The sequence below is a fragment of the Cupressus sempervirens genome, chromosome 10, assembly GCF_028749045.1.
Source record: "Cupressus sempervirens isolate cs-2001-9-10 chromosome 10, ASM2874904v1, whole genome shotgun sequence".
Lineage (NCBI taxonomy): Eukaryota > Viridiplantae > Streptophyta > Pinopsida > Cupressales > Cupressaceae > Cupressus > Cupressus sempervirens.
The window spans coordinates 158,384,629-158,410,476 of NC_143127.1; the positions used below are offsets into that span (position 1 = coordinate 158,384,629).

At 33.9% G+C, this 25,848-nt stretch overlaps 1 long non-coding RNA gene across 1 annotated transcript; it reads left to right on the forward strand.

The window, feature by feature from the left end:
• Positions 1-3,582: 3,582 nt before the first annotated feature.
• LOC149533064 (uncharacterized) lies at positions 3,583-7,920 on the forward strand. The gene is made up of 2 exons (XR_016356882.1): positions 3,583-7,336; positions 7,528-7,920. It is a non-coding gene; the product is annotated as an uncharacterized LOC149533064 (long non-coding RNA).
• Positions 7,921-25,848: the final 17,928 nt, after the last annotated feature.

The window sequence follows — 25,848 nt, forward strand, 5'->3', positions numbered from 1 at the left end:
CTCTGAGGTCTTGATTCAGTGGCATGGCATGCAACCAGAGGATGCTACCTGGGAACCCCTTCTTCAGATTCAACAACAATTTCCACACCTTAAGCTTTGAGGACAAAGCTTTTTTCTAAGGGAGAGGGGATGTTAGGAACCTGTGTGTTCCTTCTGTTTATTTTGTTAGAGTAGTGTTGTTGGACGCATATGCTTTGTAAGTCGTCCCGTGAGTATATTTTATTATTATCCCACATGCATAGGTAGTATTACTTTTCTAGATCGTACTCAGTATATAAGAATAGGTTGAGGCCCTTGATGGGCACGGACGAATTTATTGTATTGAGCTTGCTCAAAGGAGGTTACCCCCTCGAAGTGGCCTGCGATCAGTAGATTCATTCTGAGTTCTGCTATCACTTTGTATTCTGTTATTTCGAGCATTCTCACGATATTGCTATAAGGAGGTTCTTCACATATTGGTCCTCTTCCAGTATCCAATTTTATCATTCTACCAAAGTAACTATGCATTGCTCCATTAAACAATGGGAATAATCTCTCTGATAAAATTATGTTCTCGCGAACATTAGATTCACTCAGATACCCATCAATTGCTGAACAAACTATCTGCAAAAATGTCTTATAAAAAACTTCACACATCCTTCAAAATGGTAAACTCACCTACCCCAGGAGTATTAAAAGAAATAATCAGGTAATCACAGTTCAAGAGAAAATATTGAAGATGTCTATACGCTCAGTCTGCAGCAAGAAGAAGAACATTGCTCTGTTTGTGGGTTGCAGTGGATACTCCAATTTATAACAATAATCAAGCAAGCACCACGTGATACTCTGTGATTTGGCAATGTTGATTTTGTCATTCATCACTGTGTAAGCATCACTGAATAGAAGAATTAACTTACTCCCTAGCTTTGTCCAAGTTATAACAAGGCACTCCAATACAATGCTTCTATTCAGCCTCCACAATTTTGAACACTGAGCACTGAGAAGAACGAACACTTTGTTAATCAATAGAAGGTTATGGACAGTAAATAGAAAAGATGAGGTTGTCCGTCCTCAATGAACAACTTTCAAATTCACAAGCTCCTTCAGCAGTTATGAACATAGGACATGTCTGATTCGCTGTGCTAAACTTGTGAATGTCTGCAGCAGCAATTTTCCCCAGTATCTAAGCCAATAGTAATCTCTAGGAGCAGCGAGTTGGCTCTAAGGCTTCTGCTCAGGGACTGTTATCACCAAACAATGCCAGAATTAATTCTGAACTCCAACATATTAATATACGTAGGAATGAAGACAAAACTTCTGCCAGTAAGTCCACGATACTCTAATGAAATCTTGAACACTTGCTTTGGATTGCAGACCTTGTGTTAAGCACCATTGAATGTGCCCAGGGAATAGAAAACTACTATTGTAACACCCTTGCCATCCTCGGCAGGCATCTCCATCTCCATTTGTCTTTCATTGGCAGAGAGAAGGACCAGTACCATGGGTTGTCTTGCAGACCTTGCTGCCTCAACAATTTTCTTAGCAATGCAATGTTTTGGGACACCTTGACACTGCAAAACTCTCTAAATTCTCCAAGACTCTAGATTAGAAATGCCATCAATGATCTTATTGTATGTAGTGTTAGGCAAGGCCACATACCATCCATTGGTCACATACCAAAGACTTCCACCACATTGTAAAGTATTTTGTCATTCCTTCCCGCCAAGTTTTCACCAACTTTTGCATGAGAGTTATTTTACTACAAGAAACCACACAATGAATAATAATACTATATCATTGTTACACGATATTGATATGTAGATGATGCAATGACTTTAATGGCTTCTAGGGTCTCCATCTCCGTGGTGTTGAAGATTTTTCCTCAAGTGGTGATCTGTAATCTTGCCCTCTAAAGGCCATTGGCCTTTGCTTCACTTCCAAACAAGTGGTGAGCTCCATCAATTGAACAATGAAATGTCATCACAATGGTCTAGCCAGATGCCGCCATGTCTAGACAAGCATTGAAATTTCATCTATTGTGGGTTTAAATGCTACAACTCACCTGCTTCCCATTGATTCCTCTTCTTGTACTGGGAAGTGGGTTCAAATCCTCTAAATATAACCCATCACAATCTGCAATAAATTTAATTTACCACTTGGACAATCTATCTACTCCCACATCTCCCTCACTAAATCTCAAATAATTTGAGATCTTAAAACTGTCTATGCTATCCCAAATTTGTGGGACAAATTTCCTAAACTTCCAATTTGTATTCTGTTTAATGTGTTCACAGAAACTCCGTCTGCCTGCAATTCCACTTTGCAGTTTCATTTCCTTTGCTAGTCTCACACGGGCACACGGACTTGTATGTTGAAATTTGTTGACTGTGAAAATAACATCTTTGATAACGAATCCAGCGAGCTTAGATCCGCAAGGTGTTTTGTATGCCTGTGTGCTGGGATGAATATTTGTGGCTTTGACAGTGCAGACAAATGTTGTTACCGTCAGAAAATGAACGGTTATTTTAAGCTAGAGCATCACATTTTATACTCCAAAAATGGTTGACCAGATACGAATGTTACATGTATTGCCCAAATACAAAATGACCCTTAATTCGTCCTTAGTATATCGTGCCAGCAAAAAATACCTCAGTTCCACAACAGCAAGGGGACTTGTTATGTAGATGTCACTATGACTGACCAAACACGTTACGTGCTGTCCAACTTCAAACATCACGGGAGATTCAATATGCAGGTTTCTGCAATAGATCCACAAGCTTGTGGAAAATTGCACGTCAAGGATTATAACTATAGCTCTGATACCATGTTAGATTAAATTTCTATCAGATTTAGAGTAATGGATATCTTTCGCATTTCAGAATTGAATTATTAATCTCTGATTCAATATGTGTAGGTTTAAATCAGAACACGAGGATTTCAAATTCATGCCAATATATAGGAGCCATGTAATTTAGTATTCACAAATACTGAATACTATAAGTCTGATATGATTCTGATTATTCTCAATCTGTTCTAGATAACATTAATGCATTTTAATCTTTCTTAGGCAGATCAATTCTTGATTATATATATTATTTCCAATGGATATGTCCTTGAATGGACATGTCTCCACAAGTTGGAGACACGTCCATTCAGGACATCTCCCAAATTGCAACGGTTCATTGCAAGGATATTACAGATCATAATTGGGATTAATTAAGACAGCATTTATAACTAAAATAATTTATAAATTTGTGATCAGTGATCATGGGATATTAATCAGATTTAATCTGATAGAATATTATTTGCAATCAATGAAACATTCATAGATAATTTGCATGATCAGATTTTCCAATATACTTGGTTCACAACTATGATCTGGTATGTGGATGATGAACAGTTTTCCAATCTATATATATGTATGCATAAATATCGTTCATGTATCTGACCATAGCTATCTTACTTTAACATGCTGTACTACTGTTTCGTAGCCATACCCGTTCCCATTCCTGATTTGGGAACTTAGTTGAGAAATAGGAGTCCTAAACCCACAATAATCTCAGGTCCACTATTTGTTTATTGTGTATCGATCAAAGAAGTAGCTGTAGGGAGGTAGGATTTGTTTATCTCATTTTTATTTAAATGTTCACGTTGGTAGGTTTTCTGGTGCAGACACGCCACAGACCTGCAACTATTAATTACATTACATTCATCAAAAATTAAGTAGAAACTAATGAACCATGGAAATCAAAGAAGACAGAGAACTGTATTCCAATAAAATAACTGCTCAATGTCTTCATTATTCTGCAGCAAAAATGTACATCATTTTTCCCAAAAAACTGAGATCCCTATAACAGCAGCCCCAATCTCTTTACTTCAGCTCCCCACCCCCCTACTAAACTTCTTCATATGAGGATTGCAAACAGCTAGTTAATTGAAATAAACTATGCCTAAATTCTCTCCTACGAAATTCCCTCAACTAACAACTAAGCTAAACAAAACATGTCTCAGAAAAATACTAAAGAAGACCAGTCGACAACTGGGTGAGTTGGCGTTAAACATGTCAGTTAGGCTCTAAATGACTGAAACCATCACCCGCAATGCAGCTGAACTAGGACAACTGTAAAACTGAATGCTCCGCATCATCCTTCTCTTGTCTAAAAAGGCTTGAACATTTCAGTCCCTTTGTGTCTGGTACAAAATTGTATCAGCTTGGCTACATTTAAGCAAGTCAGCTTTGAAACCACGATGTTCCCTTCCACCAGATTAGATATCTATTCAGATCATCACATTTTTTTGTTCTTTCACTTCCAACCACTAGTTGAATAAAGATTCTCTTCCTTTGCCAATTGGTCTTCATCCTCCCTTTCCACCTCCTTGAAAGTAGTTCTCCTCCATTGAAAATCACTATTGTTCTTTACATTATTTGTATCACCAGCACACACCACTTAAAATAGAAACAAAGTTAAAGGAATAAAAATTTCCCACAAGTGCCATCTCCTCTTCAGCATTATGCCATTTAGGTATGCTTTCCATATCATATTTACTGAGGTGGACTTCATTAGTGTAATGTTGTTCACAAGATGAATCCTTTTGAACACCTTCCTTTATGTTATAGTTGTACTGTGTACATATATTTACTCTCCATCCCCCAAACATTCTTATTTCTTCCTTAAGAAAGCAATGATCCACTCCTTTTTCACCCTACTGGGTTTCTCAAGACAGTCCTCTATCTGGTTCCAAAAAGTTGTGTTCTCTAAAACCACCAAAGGATCTCTTATCTCTGCTGCGGCTTCTTCTCCAATGTGGACTGCTTGCAATAGGCTGCATTCTTTCTCATTGCAGCTTTTCAACTTTCTTATCTCTGCATTATAACCTTCTGTGCTTTCTCCTTCTTCGGGTAACACAACTCAACAGCTTCCTCAAAGTCAGCTATCTCTCGATTTTCATCCCATTCATTTATTTCTTCACCCTGTAATTCTTGAATGATCTCATCCAAGGGTCTTTTATCCACTAATAATTCTTTCAACTTTTCAATGGATTCTATCTCTGGATTAGACCCAATGGCTTATCTCTCTGAGAATGACTCTTATCTACAATGTGAGTAATTTACTTCATTCTTTTCACCTTCTCATAACTCAACATCTTTGTTGTCGATTTCTTTTTCTTTGGTTTCTTGTTGCTGCATGTCTCATAATCTTCCAAAACTCTCCCAACTCAAACTCTTAAACTGTTGCAACTCCTTTTGGTGACTCTTTATTAACCTTTGTAGCTGTCTCTACAATATATATTCTTCTTCTTTGTTTGTCCTCTTTCTTACAATTTTATAGAATTCCATATCTGAATCCACAACACTGAAATAAAGTTGCAACTTTCTTCTCTTCCCTTGTCAATAAACAGCAGTCAACGTTCCTTAGTCTTTTTATTCTTAATTACTCTTCATGCCTTCAAAGAAGTTCACACAAACTTTTGAACAACAAACCTGCAAATTAATATTTGGTGGACCAGTACTATCTATCTTCAACTCTTTGCAAACTTCAATTTAGAAACACTAATACCAATTAGTTGTAATAACCGAAGGCCATCTACAATTCCTTGCATATTCCATTACAAAGCTTTTACCTCACGTATGTTGCTAAAAGTCTGATATGGTAGTCCTCTCATTGGCATGGTACAGTTGAAAGAGAAAGATACTGAGAATGGAATGTTAGACACCTAGAGAACTCTAGCTCCCAACTATTTTCATTAAACAAAGTCCACTTCTTACCATTAATATCTTTATACAGTCACAACTTTCATACTAACTGTTACAGGTCTTACTAATAATTTATAATCATGGCAATTGTCTGTCTCTTCACAATTCAATGCTGTTATCTTAATTGGCATTCTCCTATGATGACTACAAACTCAACAATGTCCACTTACAACTATTAAATTGTTGTATACAAACAACTCTATTACCTCTTACAACTTGATGGCCCAGAAAAATGTAACTGGCTGCAGAAAATCCATGTCACCGTTAAAACTAGTCTCACCAATTTCAATGCAGAGCTTTAACATCGTGCTCACTCATATTATTTTTCTATATTTCAACCTTTACTCCACTAGACACACAATCCTCATGGCTGCTCACATTCCTGTCATGCTAAAATAATAATTGTCAGACTGCTTATTAAAAGTGAAACAGAGGAATGTGAAGACTTTTTGGCATAGGAATAAATTGCTCTGATACCAAATTACTACAGACCTGCAACTATTATTTATATTCCTTGCATCATAGAGAAAATAGAAACCAATGAACCAATGAAGTCAAAGAAGACAGAGAAGTGTACTCCAATAAAATAGTGGATTGATGTCTTCATTATTCTGCAGCAAAATATTTACATCATTTTTTCTCCAAAACTGAACCCCCTATGACAGCAGCTCCAATCTCTTTATTTCAGTCCCTGCCTAATAAACTTCCTCTTATGGGGATTGCAAACAGCTAGTCAACTGAAATAAACTATGCCTAAATTTTCTCCTACATAACTCTCTCAACTAACAACTAAGCTAAACAGAACATGACTTGGGAAATACTAAAGAAGATCAGTCAACAACTGGGGGAGTTGGTGCTAAACACTTTGGCTAGGCTTTAAATGACTGAAACAGTCATCCACAAATGATCATAGTTGAAGTAGGACAGCTGTTAAACTGAATGCTCCGCATCAGTTTTGTAATATTTTTCCAGCAAATTTTGTCCATTATTTCTCATCACATCTTCAAAGGCACAATCGTTGAGGTAAGTCCCATGCATGGTTTTAAGAGAGTTTTTTGGGAAATCTATATGTAGCCAGCTCACTTTTTGTTGTGTTTTGTTTCATTCTAAAACAGTTATGTTGTTAGCTGTTAAATGAAGGCATTGGTTCTGTGGTTTCTACTGTGGCTATTCTTTTTGGCTTTATTGCGATCAGGATGTTTGCAGCTTTGAGTTTTGTATGGAGGTCTTTTAGCAATCAATTTTGTGTAGTTATGAAATTATTTTTGTGGGTATCTACCATTTTATGTTAGATCAGTTAATTGCTGAGGATAATGAACAATTTGGAGCGAGACTCATATGAGGAATTCTAGTGCTGAATGTGAAATGAACAGAAGTTTGATGGGGTCTTATTTTGTATCTGGTTTCATGGGAACTATTCTTATGGGATTTAGATTTGGTTTTGGCAGGGCATCTGAATGAGTAAGATCTGCTATCCGTGACATGGAGTGCTGTGTTTAGGCACAATGACGAGTAATTGTTTGTGTTTACTTGAAAAGCCTAGGAATAGTGCCAGATGAGTTAGAAGATATGGAGTTAACAGTCAATGTTATGTGAGAGGGAGTTGAGTATATACACCTAACACATGTATCAGTTTCCCTTCCCAGTTTATCGATCTGTTGATGTTCAATGAATCTGTAAAATTTGTCAAGAAAGAAAGCATAGATATTGTTATATAATAAAATTCCATTTCCCATACACAACCTCCACAACCTAGATTCATGTCACATTTCCATTTCTGTTTTTTGTTTCAGGAAATTTCAAGGTGACTAAGCAGCTTCGTGAAATGTTTCTACTTGAGGATGCCCATGTGGATAAAGTGGATGAGGTGCTGTGCATCTGAAACATCTCAAGAAGCAAGCTACTTGTGGAAAGGGGACATGCATTGGGTTCTGGCAACTGACCCATAAGTTCAAAGGTACTTGACTAAGGCCTCATCGAGATTGTGAAGGACCTAAGCTGAAACCTTCATTAAGGCCCCTATGAAACCAATAACCATTTGCAAAACTTGGATTGACATTTAGCACTACTGCACATGGAGGAGGTAAGTTTTTAGCTGGCAAGGAATGACACGATATGAATATGGTCATGCAAAGTGAACACAAACCATCTTAATTTTACCGTGCTTCACATTTTTGAATTTTCAATCTTATCTTCCACATAGTTTATGTAATCCAAGAAATCAAACGTCTTCACTTAGATTCATCAAATTCTTGATCTTTCTCATAATGCTAGCACTTGACATTAACTGGCTTCTGATGCTAAACACATTCTACGTTGCTCAGCATCCATTGTCAAAACACTTGGCAAAAACTAAAGTTTATTGGTGCTTGGCATCAACTAATCTTTACTCAGCTTACACTATTTCACTAATCTTACACTAAAATTGAGTTTACTTGGCTCCAATTTATTTTCTTCTTGGCTTACACTAACTTTTCTCAGCACCTACTGTAAGGAAACTTACAAAGAATATAATTATTTTCACATAACCCATAATAGATCTGAAATAAATACAAAATTAAAATCCACATGCAAGAGAATCGACAACATACCTAATGGCACTCAAAATTGTATTCCCATTTTGAGTGTCCATCCCAAATTTTGAATCACTTTAAGCCCCTATGAATGCTTTTCATGCACATGTACCCACTGCCCATTTGAAGCCCCTAAGGTGTTTAATGTTTTTAACACCTTCCATTCAACATATCCACTCATTTCATGAAGTTAAATTGACATTCTAAGCTATTTTGTGAAGTCCCATTTTGAGTAATTGTCAAATTTGCATTTTCACCTAAGTCTCTAATAGTGATAGGAGGCCATGTTTGCATGTGAATATCTTGCACCCAGTGATGTTTCATGACTCACCACTTTGGGAGTGTTTAGTATCCATACCTAAGAGCCTATGTTTTAGATTTTGAGTCATTTCAAATTTTTTTGATTAGGTTTCAAACCCCTCAAAGTTGGTAGTTTACTATTTTCATGCATTTTCACATTGTACACAATTTTGGAAGGCCCTGTTTGACTTATCATAAGTTTTGACCAGTTGTCTTGAATATAAAATTTCCTTTTACATCATATTCTAGGGGTCAGAGACTTTCTACGTTCTTGATTTGAGTTTATGATGAATCCATTTGATTATTTTTCAAATGCGATTTTGTTTGCAGTTTATAAAGTTTCATTGGTAATCAGAAATGCAGATTGACCAGGAGCTCTATTTGAGATGTCATAACTATGAATCTGTGATTTCCTAGATTGAATGGTTTGTTCCACTACATTATACTCCAAAAATACTTTAAGTGCATCAGTTTGTAAACCTTGATGAATCTGTCTGCACACTTTACCAGGGTCATTCCATTTGCAAAAATCGCTTTTCTATCAAGTGTTTCCAGTTTGCAAATTTGAGTAGCCCACTTTGACCACTTTCCATTTGCCCCCAATTTTTTGTCATGAGCCCAAATTGTAGATTTATACTCTCCCCATGACACTGAACCAATGCCCCAGTTTTCATCCTACCAAGTGTCAGTTTGCCTAGTTTTCAAAACCAAATCTGAATGCAATTTCTAGTTTTTTGACATGTTTATTTGTAGGTGATTATAAGTAAGCAAATTTGGAGGTCGATATATTTTGACCCTGATCTCATCATGTGATGAGATTTTTTAGACCTATTGAATATGTCAGAAAGATAGGATATCTAGAGTTTTAGGGCCTGGTCAGTTTTTAAGGCCAGTCAAAAGACCTCTTGGCACAAAGTCAACAAGTTGCAATAAAGTGATAAAATGAGTTTTAATGACAAATCATTAGTCAAACTTATTTCTAATTAGTATGAAGGGTTAAATTGATCAGTTTAATAGTTCAGTTGCTCGAAAATGAATTTTTTTTAGTTGGACCCACTTTGGGGCCCGACTAATATTAGACTAATAAAGATATTGGGGTTTTAAAATTTCCATAGAAGGATTATAATGGTTGTCATTATTATGTGTTTTGGGTCAGACAATCAAGGTTTCAATATTTGATCTAGTTGTGGGAGATGTTATATCCTCGAATATTGGAGACTAAGTTCTTGTAGAGGGATTGCTTATCAAAGGGCACTCACTTTCTATTGATGAATCTAGCCTTATTGGTGAAAGTGAGCCGGTACTTAAAGATTCAATGCACTCGTTTCTTTTACTTGGGTGTAAAGTTGTAGATGGCTATGGATTTATGTTGTGACAGGTGTTGGCTTGAACACTGAATGGGGTCAAATAATGGCTTCCATAACTAAATATATAGGAGAGGAAAATGCTTTGCAGAGCCTTATTTACTGACAATGAGAGATCAAAATGAATTAATATGAGTAAAATAGATCCAACAATGGTGGAAACCTTTGAGCTGAGTGATCTAGAGGAGATAGTACAAACTTGATCTGCTAGATTGTGTTTTTGAAGGGGGATTGGTTTTTTTATTTATATAATCTATCTAAAAAGCATTCCAATTTGCAACTTATAGCCTGAATAATATTTTTCAAATTTGGTCATGGGAATTCATAATGCAAAGCATCTAAATCTTTATGTATTTCTGTGATGAAATGAATTGTTACACAACAAAGTGTGGTCCTTAGCATTTCATGGTACATATGACATTTGTTATGGATCAAGGTCAAAGGGATTAAATAACATGTTCATTCATTTGTTGTTTTTTGATCACCTAAATGCCTGGTTTTTCTTTACCATGGTTGTAATACATGGTTGTCTATGCTCTTAACTTCCACAAAATGCCCATCTTTTTGTTGTCTTGTATTCTCATATGCTTCCCAAATTTATCTTGAGAACTCATGGAGTTCTACTCGTTGCAGTACAATTGTTTCACTTGTATCATGTTAGTATAGTGGCATCTCCAAAGTTCTCTCTGAAAGTGATCATAGTATCCAAGATCATGTGAGAAACCATGCACATTTGACTAATTTTATTCATTTGAAACATCACATGCATATGAACAAGTCAAATAACTGTTAGAATAAGCATGAAGAAAGTTGCAATAGCAAGGAGGAGGTAGTGTTTGAAGAGGTGCCCAACAACAAAAAAAAATGAAGGAGCTTCACATTTTATCAGTGGCTTCATACCATCCAGTCCATGCAAGAGCAGAGGAGTAGACCAAGTTTGAGCATGCCAATATTATAGCAGAGCTGTTGTTGAAAAGAGACTTCCTGTGTTGAAATAGGGTACAACTTCATGTAGGGAATCACTAAATTAAAAGGGAGTGCTGCCCAAGCAAACAACGAATGCGCCTATTAGAAAAAATAACCCACAACATGAAGAAAGGTTTGAATTTTGTTTGTTTCTTACATTGCATGTAATAAAAATCACAACCGACATGAAGGGAACTTGCAGTTGTAGGAGGCTTAACTTTAAATGATAACATTTTCTCCCACAGTCAGCTAGGATCTCATGGGAGGGTTTTAAAATTCAACCAAGAAACCACACCCTGTATTTCAAGGAAACGCCCAAGTTGGAAGTGATGTGCAAAGTTTACCAAACCCACTACATACAAAGCAGAGTAGTGACTCATGAAGGGAGCTAAGGAAAACTTTAATCCCACATTGAGGAAGTAGCTTTATTACAATGTTTTTAAATACTCCCATGCTTAGGTTGTATGTTGTCTATAAGGCATGGCCATGTGGTAGGCTTGGCTTGTGAAGGGGCCTGCTCAGGCTATGGTTAAAATATTTTGACTCACTAACTAAGACCAAAGCAATGCATATGAGCAGAAGGTAGTTTCAAAGCTTCTACGATGCTACAAGTACCCCGTATGGTTAGACGCAGATGTTAAGGGCATTATGATGCTTTGAAAATTGAAGTTCAACATATGATCGTAAACCAATTTTTGAGGTCTCACGATGCTATGGGGTTCATGCAAGCGTAATAGTAGAAGGCAAGTTTCAGAAGCTTTACACTACTACACGAAGCTAATAATGAGTGTGAGAGCATAAAGCAAGATTTGGAGGCTAACGGTGCTATGGGAATGTGAAAATTTTAACTATTTCAAATAAAAATTGTGTGGGGCCTACTTGGAAAATGGCCTATGAAGGATTGACACATGGCATCGACAGGTTGGAATAAGAGAAAATGAATATAAAATAAAAATGGAAATATGAGAGAGATTTCAATGCATAAGTTCATAAAATTGAAAGATTTTAATAATTTTAAGATTTTATATAGTTTTGACTATGTAAGTTTTAATTTTTTTCAATTTTATATGACTATTCACAGTCCGAGAGTCAGATTTTCAAATTGGTCTCAAGGGCATGATTTCTATCCAAAATATGCAGTATAATATATTGTTGGAACTGAGAAGAAGTGAATTTTCTATTTTTGCAGTTGAATTTTGTGCAGGTCTTAACTAGAAGTGGCTACTTGTAGATTTGTGTTTTCGGGGGCTTCTCTATGAAATTGGCACAAATTGAAAATGCAGTTATAGGAATGGTAAAAACACATGCTAAAAGGTCTGTTGGGTTAATTTTGAGAATATTATGTCATTTTGGTATAATTTGGCTCCAATTTTTAGTTATGATGGATATTTGATTTTCTAGTTGGGCTGAATTTTGAGATTGAAGTTGGAGTCATGATTGAAGAATTAGATCCTTTTTGTGAAATGAAAGAGAAATGAAAATATCTCTAGGTTAGGATTGAATTCTTTCATCCTATATATGAAATGTCTCTCTTTCATTGTAGAGGTTGGAAAATATTGGAAATTCTGGAATGAAAACATTTAGCAAAATTGGCTTTCAAATTGATGAAGTCTGAATGGAAAGATTTGGAATGTGTTGGTTCTAGACCATGAAGCTTTGCTTTGGCTATAATACCCCCTTGCCATTCCATCAGTTTCTCATTCCCGCCATTTTCTCTCTTGTATGATAACATATGTTCATTTTATAGTCTAGTTTATTAGGTATCTTGTGAGTCAATTTTATGAATTTTCATGTATTATTTCAAGGAAATCAATACAATAAACAACAAATCAATACAATGAACAACAAGTGTTGAGTTTCATGTTAAATCTTGTCTCCTCTCTTAGTGATGTGTAATGTTTTATGATCTTTGAACAAAGAGCCTAGATCATAGTTGCAGTCCCTTAAGGCTGTATGTTGTTTCATTGTTGCTTGTAATTCAAGGAATTATGTAAATGTTTCAGGGAAATCAATAGGGTTGCAGGTTTATTGAGGAGAATATCAGGTAAGAATGAGATTTAGATTGAATGTTGATATCCAATTTACAAGGCAAATGGATAGATCTGGAGTTTTGTCATAGGATATGAATTTGCCCAATGGATTAGGCACTGATCAGCTACAGGATCATTAGCTTGTTGGCTATACTTGGTTTTCATCCACTTTCCCCACCCACATAAAATCAAATCAAATTCAAACCAGCTTTATATTTTATGTTGAAGAGCTACAACAGGATGCCCTCACTCAGCTTATGAATTGCATTGTCTTGCATTTAGCTACTACAGATCTATGTTACTACATGAGTTATTAGGAGATATAAGGGCTATTATCTACTTTGTTAGATTTAGGAATATGTTTTTACATTGGTACCATATTAATTCAATCTGAGGTCCACCCACCTAGGTTTTGTAGAACCTGAAGTAGAAGAAGGGTCAAGCCTTATAGTTGGCCCAAGATTGCAGTCGAGTCTATCAATCATAGGAATTTGCTACCTTAGATGTGTTGGTTTTGTTTCTTGGTTATTTTCAAAACTATTAAATCAGGAGCCAACAATACCCACAAAAATTGTGACACAAGATATACCTTGGGAAACCCTCATTGAGGAAAAAACTCAGCCTCCAAAAGCATCCATCACCATGTATTATTCTGCAAAAATATCATTACAATACAACCATGGAAGCCTTCAAAGCCATAGCCACAACCAAGCAATCAATGTAAACAAGCATGAATCTACACATCCCATGCCATACTTCCGACCTTCACAAATGCTCCCTTGGCTAACCTATCAAGCCTTGTCCCACTCAACTCTTTCCCTTTTTTCCTTTTGTCTTATCACACCAACAACTATCCTTGTGTCTTCTTATATAGTAGCAAGTCCCACAAAACCACCAAGTGGTATTACATAAACCATGTGCTACCTAACCCATTGACCCCACATTTAACATTGGAAATTTAATTATATTTCCCAATATTAAATAATTACATGAAATATTATCACAATGTAACAATACAACTCATTAAGTATATCCCATGGGAATATTTACATGTTGCACATCCATCTAAGTGCAACATTACATAATAAAATAAAATAATACAATATAGCAATATTATGCAATGTTTGCAATACCCATTATCTCAACATCTACTGTCCACTCAGTTAAGCTTGGTAGACAAACTTTGTTTAGCTTGTTTCTCTATACTTACTTAATGTAACTAAACTTTGCAACCTTAAGTAGATTATCATTTCACTACAATATTACTGTCTTAATTGATTTTGGTACTCCTTTTCATATCATAACTCAACCTTTCCTCTAGGTGCTATTTATACCTAATTTGATCAAATCCTCTTCATCAATCAAACAAATGATAATACTTAAATCATATAAGCGATTGTCTTACCAACAAGTAGCAGGTTTGACATCACTGATAAAAAATAATTGAAACACATTTATCATACTTATATCAATCTATTTTCAACAATTATTGCACACACAAGTTTTGGGGAGCAAATTTTGAATTTGGGAGAAGAAGAAATCTTTGGTAGCTTGAAGGGTTTTGTCTAAACAAGGCTTATTTTTCAACAAGTTGACAAATTGTTAGCATTAGCATGAGGTAGGGTTTGAAAAACCAAGGTTGAATATTTTATTGAGAGCATCTATTTGCTTCATGTATTCTGGGTGCTTGAATCCTATTTTATTATTCTAGATTATTTTCCCAGATCTATATGAATGGAGCTAGAAATTTTAATTGTATCTACAAAAGAAAATGTTAGAGAGAAAATTGATTTTTAAGGCTAGGGCTTGATTGGAATTATAATTAGATTGAATTGTCAAATTGATTTAAATATCTTCATATTTATTTTACTATAAAAAAAGAGCTACTGGAAAAATTTGTCTATCAGGCCTTTACCTATAAATAATTAAAAAAATATAATTAAAAATTCTTTTAATACAATAAAAAATTGTATTTTAATACAAAAATTCATATTTAAAAAAATTAAAATTTATTTATAAAGGACGGGTTATATCCCCCCTCCACGACTATCCAAAAGGACAACATGTAGGTGTCATAGTGTAGCACACGACTGCCTATGGTAGCACATATTGGCCTTTGGCAGTGTGCCTTTTTATATACGACCCCATTTGTGGATTTTAAAATTCTTTATAAAAAGATGTTTAAGATTATAATTTGTTAATTATATATATTTTAATTAAAAACTCAACATAATTTATAATTAAATTTTTTAAATATGTTTATTATCATTTTTGTATATAATTTTTTCTTATATAGTTTGGCAATACTGAATAGTAGTAATTTATTTAAGGAGACTTGGTCATTAAATATTAAAGATTGTTATACTAAGTTTAGTGTGGGCTATAATTAGATTCAATCTTATCTTGTGGGATATTATTCTTGTGATAATCATATTTAATTATTATTAAAATTCAGATAGGGCTTTTGAATATTTAAACATACTAATGTAGGAACCTTATGAGATTCAAAACTAGAGATCTTGTTTGATAATAGACACTAGATGATTAGCCCTAGACATTAAGTGATTTCAAGAAAATATATTACATAATGCATAAGTCACACCTTTATGGTCAACTGGCCTCTCAAAAAAAATGTTTTTCTTTCTTTTTTGTCTATGTGATTCAATTAATTTACTTGTAGTCTTTCATCAACCTTCTATGATGGTTCTTTTTCTATGAGTTTTTTAGCTTGGCCAATTAGGGTGTAACAAAGGTTTTCATCGTGTTTTCTTTTATGATGTTTCTCTATTCAGAATATGACGATGAACTTGTGTATCAATTTGAAAGTTGCATTTTTGAGAGTTTCTATGTGGTGCTTTTCTATTTACTTGAGTTAGGAGAACCAATTTATTTTCAGGTTGCCTGAGAAGAAACTGAGTTTGATTTTGAGTGTTGTGGTATGGGACACAAAAGTGATTGTATGCTTAGGAGAGGTTGTCTAGGTGCATGTCCTCAGGAGTTTCTTATAGTAGGGGTTTGAGGACTTAGAGTGGTTAGTGTTAGGGTAACCTATTGTAAGTTATGTAATAAAGTGATAATCTAGTAATAATATTTTGGGGAAACACACTAAAAAGATAAGTTAGAGATATTGCCTTGCCCATGCCTTGAGTGCATGTATAGACTAAGGATGAGAATGGGATGACAATATGATTGGTTTTCCTCATCTTCTTGAGAGGGTTTTTTGAATCTACATGTGTCACAATTAGGGTCTAGGGTTTAGAGTAACTAGTCTAGGGTCTATTCAGAGATTATTCCAGGGTAACTCAAGTATTTTGACCATGTGATTGTTGGAATACATTAGAATAAATGAGAGGGGGGTGAATTAGTTATCCAAGTTCCAACTATATAGATAAAAATTTGCAGTACTAAATAAATAGATGCACATGCATTGATCATCCAATATCTCAAACCATAGTATATTATTGTCCTAGGTTAAATGGACTTTGCAAAAATGTAAACATGAAATACTGCAAAATGATTCACACAAATTGACACAAGGATTTTATGTGGAAATCTAATTTGGGAAAAACCACTAGTAACACGCTACCAATTTTTTCTCTTCTGTAGTGAGCTCCATGAGTAGCCAACCCTATTAAAGGTTACAAATCACACATTAAATGCAACCTTGATTAAAGGATTTCAATCACCCTATTAGGAGTGATCTTTGTTAGAGGACTTGAGAACATTCCATTAGAATGTCACCATGTTGAAGGATTTACTCATGACTATTAGGTCAACCTTATCCAAAGGATTTATCTAAATTGATACAGTTGTTAGAAAGTAATAATAGGACTTAATCTGATAACAAAACAACTCACTTTTAGATTACCAATCTCTTATTCAATTCTCCATACTACTTTGCATTCAATCTCCTTTGTATCTGACTACTTGTTCACCCTTCAAGCCATCACCTTCTTAAGCCTTCATGCTTAGTATGCCAACTATAGGTTCATTCCTTTGGCTACCAAATGAAGCAACACCTTAAGACTCCTTGTTTATCTTTGGTTCATATTATGACACTTTGCTTCTAACCTATTATCTCCTTATATAAAGAATTTAAATATTTTTCTACTTTAGCATAATCATCCATCTTAGGATTTGGTCAAATTCATTGAATCTACCCTCTTTTCCATATTGTTCCCTTTATAAACTTCCCTTACAATCCTCTTAAAATTTTTCTTCAAATGGTTTATCTTGAATTTTGTGCCACTAGCTCATCATACTTATCTTCCACATGGTTCACACAATCCAAGAAAGCAACATTGTCAGCTTAGATCGTCAAATCTTTGATCAAACTTATTTTACTAGTACTCAAAAATAACATGTTTTCTCGGCAATAACCATCTTTTGATGCTCGGTCAACACTAGGTTGCTTGACACACACTAAGTTTAACTGGTACTTAAAATACACTAAAATTACTTTGCTTAACACATACTAGATTTCTCTTTTCTCGACACATATTGAATTTTCTTGGTCGCAACTAACTTTATGCTTGGCCTACAATGACTTTCTTGGCTTCCACTATTTTCTTGGTCAGGCTTGGTAGACACATTTCTTTTCTTAGTCTTCTTCTTGTCTTTTCTCAAGTATCATTTTGTTATACCCTTAAGTAGATAAACAATAGACTATATCATCAAGGCCTTTCTTAGTCTTAGTGCTCCTTTTATATATCATATAACTCAACATTTATCTAGGTACCCTTGTTATCCTTTCTTTTCAAATCCTCTTCATCAATCAATCAAATGATAGCATTTAGACCAAATTAGCAATTTTCTCAATAAAAAGTACCAGGTTTGACATTAGTGAAAAAATAATGATTGTTCCATGATAGGTTTCATCAATCTTCCTCATTTCTATACTTCAACAATCTTCTTCATTTCAACAATCTCCCTCTTTGGCATTGATGGAAAACTAATACCAACAATAATACCAAAAATAAACTTAATACCTTGTATTGAAATATCTCCCTCTATCAATATCTATCCTTCTTCTAGATAGGTTACAATCTCTCCTCTTCTTCTGATATTTAATGTAACTCTTCCTCTTTATCTTTCACATCTTTTTCTTTATTTCTAATCTCTCTCCTTTTTGGTAATAAATCTCCCTCATACTTATAGTAAACTCTCTCTCTTTGACAACAATGTCAAAGACTTGACATCTTTTCATGTAGATATTAACAATTTAGGTTCTCTCTCTGTCGCCTTACATGTGACTGTAAATCTTCTGTTTCAACTCCTTCATTACTTTAGGTAGTTTCTAAAGTAAGATCCACTACATCAAGTTTTAAAATATGCCATTCAACTTAGTTGATCTAGGGTAATACTCTTTCTTCTTAAATAGCTTTGAATAGGACTATCACCCCTAGCTTACATCCAAGATATTTATGTGCATCCTTAGGTAAATCCTTTGTGAATATATCATCTCTGCTCCTTTGTATTCACATATTCCATCCTCACTTTTTTCTCTTGAACCAACTCTCTCAAGTAATGATACTTGATTTCAATGTGCTTTCTCTTTGTATGCATCATAGGGTTCTTAGATATGTTTATAGAACTTGTATTGTCACAATAAATTACCATAGGTTCAATGAATTCTTCCTTCATACCTTTGAGTAACTATTTGATCTACACCACATTTGTACAATTTACTACAATAACCACATATTTAGCTTCAATAGTAGATTGTGAAATACAATTTTGTTTCTTACTAGTCCAAGTAACCAACATTTTTCTTAAGAAAAATGCTCCACCATTTGTACTTTATTTGACATCAATGTTTCTAGCCCAATCAACATTTGTATAGGCTCTCATTTCAAACTTCTCATTTTTCTAGCAGTATATGATGAGAGCATTTTATGTCCCACATTATACCATATTTTAACTTTCGTATAAGCCTTTACACTTATTTCAATCTCCATCTTCTATTCCATTTTCTCCTTCTATGTTGCATATGACCAATTATTTATGAGTAATATTTAATATAATTATTAGATAGAATATGTGAATAAATAGATGAAATTATATTTATCTAACAAGTTATGGTTCTTCCTGTTGCAAGATATGCATCTTCCTGTAGCTATTTTAGAAATACAAAGTTCCATCCACTTTGAAATGTATTGCTTGCTATATCTTATTGGCATTCATTATTTCCTCAACAATTTAAAGCATCATTCCTTCCAAGAGTATTGACCAAGGAGTATGCTGAGAAAGAACTTAACATGAATAATTACCAACTAAAAATAAGGACAATTAGTTTTGCAATTCCCTTTGCAAATAGATACAGATGAATCTCAAAAATCCAAAACATGGGTATTGTCCAGAACATGCCCAATTACAATCCTTTGCAGCAAAATCTTCAGAAAGTGAACAATAAAAGAATTATGAGTGGTTTTCTAAAGGCCAAAATCACAGATTTACCATTTCGGCTAGATTTTCATATTGTTTATTTGTTATATTATTAGAAAATTAGTTTGCAAATAATTAGTATATTGTTAAGAAATTAGTTTATTGTTTTATAGAAAGAGTGGTCATATATTTTACACTCTTTATTAAAAATAAAACAATAAGTTTCAGCTATAAAGACTAAACTTCCATGATAAAAATGGAATTTTTTTTTATTATTATTAAAGGGCTATATAAGCCATCATATATACAAGAGAGGAGAAGAAGAATGTATGAATCATAATATCGGAAATATATTATTGTATTGAGCTGTTTTAATAGTTCTTTGAGCATTTTCTTCAACCGGTTTGTTGAGAGGAAGGGCGCCCACTCTCGGCTGCTGAATGTATATAAATATATTTTATAAGTTGTATGTCTTGATTATTTATGTTTTATATAATTTCATATCAGTATTTTAGTGTCTTAATTATTTATGTTGTCTCATTTCGAATTAGTATTTCATATAGTATTTGTATCTATAATTCATCCCAATATTTCATGCTTAATCATTGAGAATTATATTAGTTGTATTAAGGTTTTCACTATATACTTTATTGTTTGAGAATTTATGAATCTTTTATTTATTTTAAAATAGATTCCATGTTTTAGATTTGGCTTTATGATTTGTGTTAAAGTTGTTGTTTCAAAGTTTGCTAAAATTGCATAAAAGAGAAGATCTTGTCTCTAGGAAGTGACAGTTCCTATTGCCAAGTTTATTTTTCTTTGTTGTAGGTTTTCTTCTGTGTGTTCTAGTTGCATTCATAATCACTCAGCTCACAACCAGCATCCCTTGATATTATATTGCTCAGATGCCTTTCACAAGCTTACACTCTCGGATTGATATGTATAGACCACCCAAATATAATCATAAATCATTAATTCTTTATTATTATTTTCCCTAGTGTTGGCGTATCAATATAGACCATAGAATTTTGTACCTTTCAAGTATCTCATTATAGTCTTGTACAATATTTGATTTACTTAAGGAGAATCATCAGTTTTGGATAGTTTATGTCCTATCACCATGGGAGTGTTAACTGGTCTTGAATCTTCCATATAAAAGTTTTCAAGATTTCATTACATACTTGGATTGAGTAACATAAATACCACATTTCATCTGATAAACTTGTAATCCAACAAAGAACTTTATTTCTCCAAACATAGACATCTCAAATTCTTTCATTAATTCATTTGCAAATGTCTTACATAATGCATTTTGTCCTCCAAATATGATATCATCAACAAATATTGCAGCTTTTATAATTCCTTTACCTCCTTCTATCTTCAAGTATAGAGTACTATTGTCATCAATCTTCTCAAAATTAATATTCATAAGATAGTTATGTAATATTTCATACCATGATTTGGGAGGTTTCTTTAAACCATATAGAGGTTTTTGAAGTCTACATATCATTCTCTTTTTGTTAGGATCAACAAATCCTTCAAGTTGTTCAATGTAAACCTTCTCTTCTGGTATACCATTCAAGAATGTTGACTTAAAATCCATTTGATAAACTTTGTATCCTTTATAAGCAGAATAAGCAAGCATAGTTCTCACTCCTAATCTTGCAATTGGGACAAAGGTCTCTCCATAGTCAATTCCCTCTTCTTGTGCATAACCTTTGTAGACTAACCTTGCCTTATTCCTTTTTGTTTCACCATTCTCATCCAATTGTTTTTGTATACCCACTTGGTTCCAATAACACTCTTTTCCTTTGGTCTTGGTACCAATGTCCATGTTTTTTCCTTCTCAATCTGATCAATTTATTCTTTCATGGCTTGAATCCAATCTTAATTCTCTAATGCATCTTTCACTGATTTAAGTTCATGTATGCTTAGAAAACATGTCTCGTTCCTTAATCTATTCCTTGTCATTGGTCTAACCTCTTTTTCTCCAATGATTAGTTCAACAGGATGATGTCCTCTAACATATTTTGATAATCTTGGTTGTGTTCTTCTTTCTTCAATAATAGGTCATTCATGAAGTTCAATCTTAGGTTCATTGTGTTCTTCTCTGTGAGGTAAATTGACATTCCTCTCATGTAAACTAATCCTGATATTAGTATGTACCTCAACTTCTAATTGTAACTTGACTCCTAAATGAAACTCGAGATCCATTGTATGTGACTTGATAGTCATTGATTCTTTTTTATTATCAACTACAATATCATCAACATTAGCATATATTCCTTCATAGTAGTACATAAAGGTTTTGCAGTTCTCAGATTCTCATTTTGTTCATCTTCATGTACTTCTAATTTTCATCAAATTTTACATTTGTACTTTCCACAAATTTTTTAGTGTTAGTATTTAAACACTTATGATCTTTACTTCTTGTGGAATAACCTAGGAATATACCATCTTCACTTTTTACATCAAGTTTACCATTTATTTTGTACTTAAGAATGTGATACCTGCTTCCAAATACCTTAAAATATTTGACATTGGGTGAGTATCCATACCATAATTCATAAGGTGTGAAATTTGTACCTTTCATGACTTGTACTTGGTTCATGGTATAAACAACTATACTGAAAACTTCTCTCTAGTATCTTAAAACAACATTCTTCTCCATCATAAGTGTTCTAACACAATCCATCATAGATTTGTTCCTCCTTTCAGCTATCCCATTTTGTGGAGGGGTCCTAGGTGTAGATATTTTTATTTTGATTCCTTTAAATTGTAGAAGTTATTCAATTCATTTGATGTAAACTCTCCATCTCTATTAGATCTCAGGCATTTTAAGATTTTACCATTTTCCTTTTCAACTTTAACTAGCTACCACTTAAACATTTGATATTCATTGAAGATTTTTCTCTCAAAAACATAACTGTCATCATTCTTGAGTAATCATCAACAAATAGAATAAAATACTTGTCACCTTTTTGGCTTTGCACATCAATTGGTGCACATAGTTCAGTATGAAGTAATTCTAAAATTTCTTTTGAAGTATGAGTCTTACTCTTAAAACTAGACTTTTCCATTTTTCCCAACTAACATTGTTTGTAAATCACATTATTAGGTTTCTTGAGTTTTGGCAAACTACTAACTCTTTTAATCTTACTGATACTAACCAAGTTGTCAAAATTTACATGATATAATCTTTTTTTGTCATAGCCACACATCATCAAATTGTACAACAAGACAAGAAGCTTCATTCATGTCAAGATAGAACATATTACCTCTTGTCTATTCTCCACTTCCAATGAGTTCTCCATTAGCATCATATATCTTAGCTTTCTTGTGTTCAAATTCAACTTTGTATCCTGAAATATTCAATTGTGACACACTCAATAGATTATAGTTATGTCCTACATAGTAAGCATTGTCACACATGATATTTTTTATCATTCTTATTGATCCTTTACCTTTCACTGGACAAGGTACATCATTACCAAATCTAACAATATTTCCACTATAATGTTGAAGGGTAATAAACTTATTTTATCACCAATCATGTGATGAGAACACCCAATGTCAATGATCCATCTTTCACCTTTGGTTACATAAGATACTAATGTAGTTGCCTCATCTTCATCTAAATCATCTTTAATAGAAACATACACAACTTTATCATAATGATAATTTGATTCATCATTAGATTCTTCTTAGCAATGTAACAAGATTTCTTTCCCTTGTCTTTATATCCTTTATTATTCTATTATAATTCTTTAGAATAACTAAGAGGGGGGGGAGCGAGGGGTGGCGGGGGGGTTGAATCAGTTATCCAAGGTCCAAATGCCTTAAAAATAATTTTTCTACAAATCTTTAATGGTGCATAACTGAAACTATCATGAATGCATTTTGACATTAAAAAACTATGAAAAGTAAACATGTATCACATCATAACACTAAGAATTTGATAACCCAAAAGCCTATGTTGCATAAAAATGTAACTAAGGAATAACACTAAGCAACTAATGCACATTCCTAAATTATCATACAAAACCTCAAAATATGAAAGAAGACATGTAAATGAACAACATGAAACAAACAAGAGTATTGATGACATCAAAATAGCCCTATGCAAAGCTCATGAAACCATCAAGTGGAGATGATTTCATCACTCATGGGATGTGGTTGCTCACAAATCCAGGTAGATAGTCTTCATGAAAAATGAGGAGAGGGCTCTCCTTTTATAGAAAAATGGATGCAATGGACGGCTAAGATTGAATGCAAGATGGATGGCTAGGATCTCTCAAGATCAATGAGGTGTCCATGAGGTGGAGGCCAAGTAGACTCCATGTGGATTAGGGTTTTGACCATTCAAAGGGGGGAAGATGCTCACACATGTGTGAGCAACCTTTGATGTGACATGTCAATGACAGGTGTAAGAGGTGTGTAAGATCATGTTTCCTCACACATGTGTGAGACACCTTTGAAAGTGATGGGTCAATGACATGTGTAAGAGGGTTGGAGGCTCAAGGTTTCTCACACTTGTGAGACACCTTGGCTCACATGTGAAGGGGGACAAGGTTGTAAGTGTGTAAGACTCACATGTCACATGTGACTAGGGTTTGCTAATCCTTTGATTAGGATTGTGCAAATGATTAGTAATGTGATGAGATGAGGAACTAAGATTAATTAATGGAAAAGTGGATTGACCTAGGTTAGAAGGATGGGTTAGGTTAGGGAAGTGAGCTTAGGTGAGGGTTAAAGGTAGGAGCCATGTGCTCAAATAGGATTAAATTTAATATTTAATTCCAAGAGGGATTAGGCAAGGATTAATTAAGTAAACAAAGTACTTAATTAAAGGGGATGGGTTAGGATTTAAATAAACCTTAGTTTGTTTAAATCAAGAAAAGGTGAACATAATTAAATAAATGTAAAATTTATTTAATTAAAGGTAAGGGAATTAAATAAATAATAAATATTTATTTAATTGGTCAAGACACGTGATTTGGACAATTTTAGGTGTCTAAAAAACCCTCCAGGAATAAGAAGGTAAAACTGGAGTGGGGATGATACCCACAAAAATAACTGTGCAATTTATTTCAACCACTTCTGATGGTCTGCCCTGTTAAAGGCCTACCCTGTTAAAGGCTACAACACATTGTTAAATGTGACCTTGTTAGAGGATTTCACCATACTATTAGGAATGGGCCTAGTTAAAGGACTTTGGAACATTCACTTGGAATGCAACCCTATTAAAGGATTTACAACATGGCTATTAAACCAACCTAAGTCCATAGGATTTATTTTAATTGTTACAATTGCTAGAGAGTAACAATAATGACTTTTGATCTGATACAACTTACAACATATCTTACAGATTATAGATCACACTTTAGTTCAATCCTTTGCTTGGCTTTAATCACTGCAACTCTATAAGCTTGTCATCTTAAGCTTCGTCATCTTGAGTCTTCTTACTCATCATACCAATGCAATCATATCTATGGTCACCTATTAAAGCAGAGTATCTGTGCTCTCTTCCACCTTAGCGCCTTCTTCAGCACTTCATAATTTCATCCTTGACCACCACACTTTGCTTCGTGACCTTATGACTCCTTAAATAGAAATCTGGAATACCTTTCCCACTTGATTCTCCCTTTCCAACTTTAGGGTTTCAAATAGGTTAGGTAAGATACAATGTATCTATCCCATATTTTTTTCTTATCTAGAAACTTAGTCTAGAATCCAATTGTATTTGTTAAAAATGGTTTACATAGTGTTCTATGCCACCAGCTCATCATTCTTATCTTTTATCTGATTCACTTAATTCTAGATAACAACCATGTCGGCTCAGATCTGGTGAATCTTTGATTTTCAAAATAATGCAACAACTCGGTATTATTGATTTACTGATGCTCGACACCAGAAGAAATTCTATGAAACTCAAATCTTGAAATTCACTCAGAACTTCAATATCACTCGGCACTTATATCTAGGGATAACTTTAAGGAACCTCCCCCTCCCAAAATTTATAAAATTGTGGCGAATCACATGTCATTTGGGTGAAAAAAATTTAATAGTGTTGGCAAATTATGCGTCAATGGATGGATATTTGGTGGTGAATTTTTTAATAGTGTAGAAATTTTTATAAAATAACGGCGATTATAATATTTATTTTTAATAAAATTATTAATATTGATGGCAAATTATGTTTTGAAATATGGATATTGGTTGGCGAATATTTTAATAATCGATACCTTTTTTATAAAAAGGTGGCAAAATTATTTTCCAAATAATTGAATTAATTTATTTGTTATGGCGAATGGTTTTTAGAAAGTTATAGTTGGTATGGCTATTTTCAAAAGATGGGATATAAGTAGCCTAACCTAACATACCAACTTACATAAATTATTGGCATCTGGCAAGTGATGGTTTAAAGATGTGGTTGTTTGATCGTACATTGTGGAAGCATAATCTTTTCCACTACCACTATAATTATGTTAAATGTA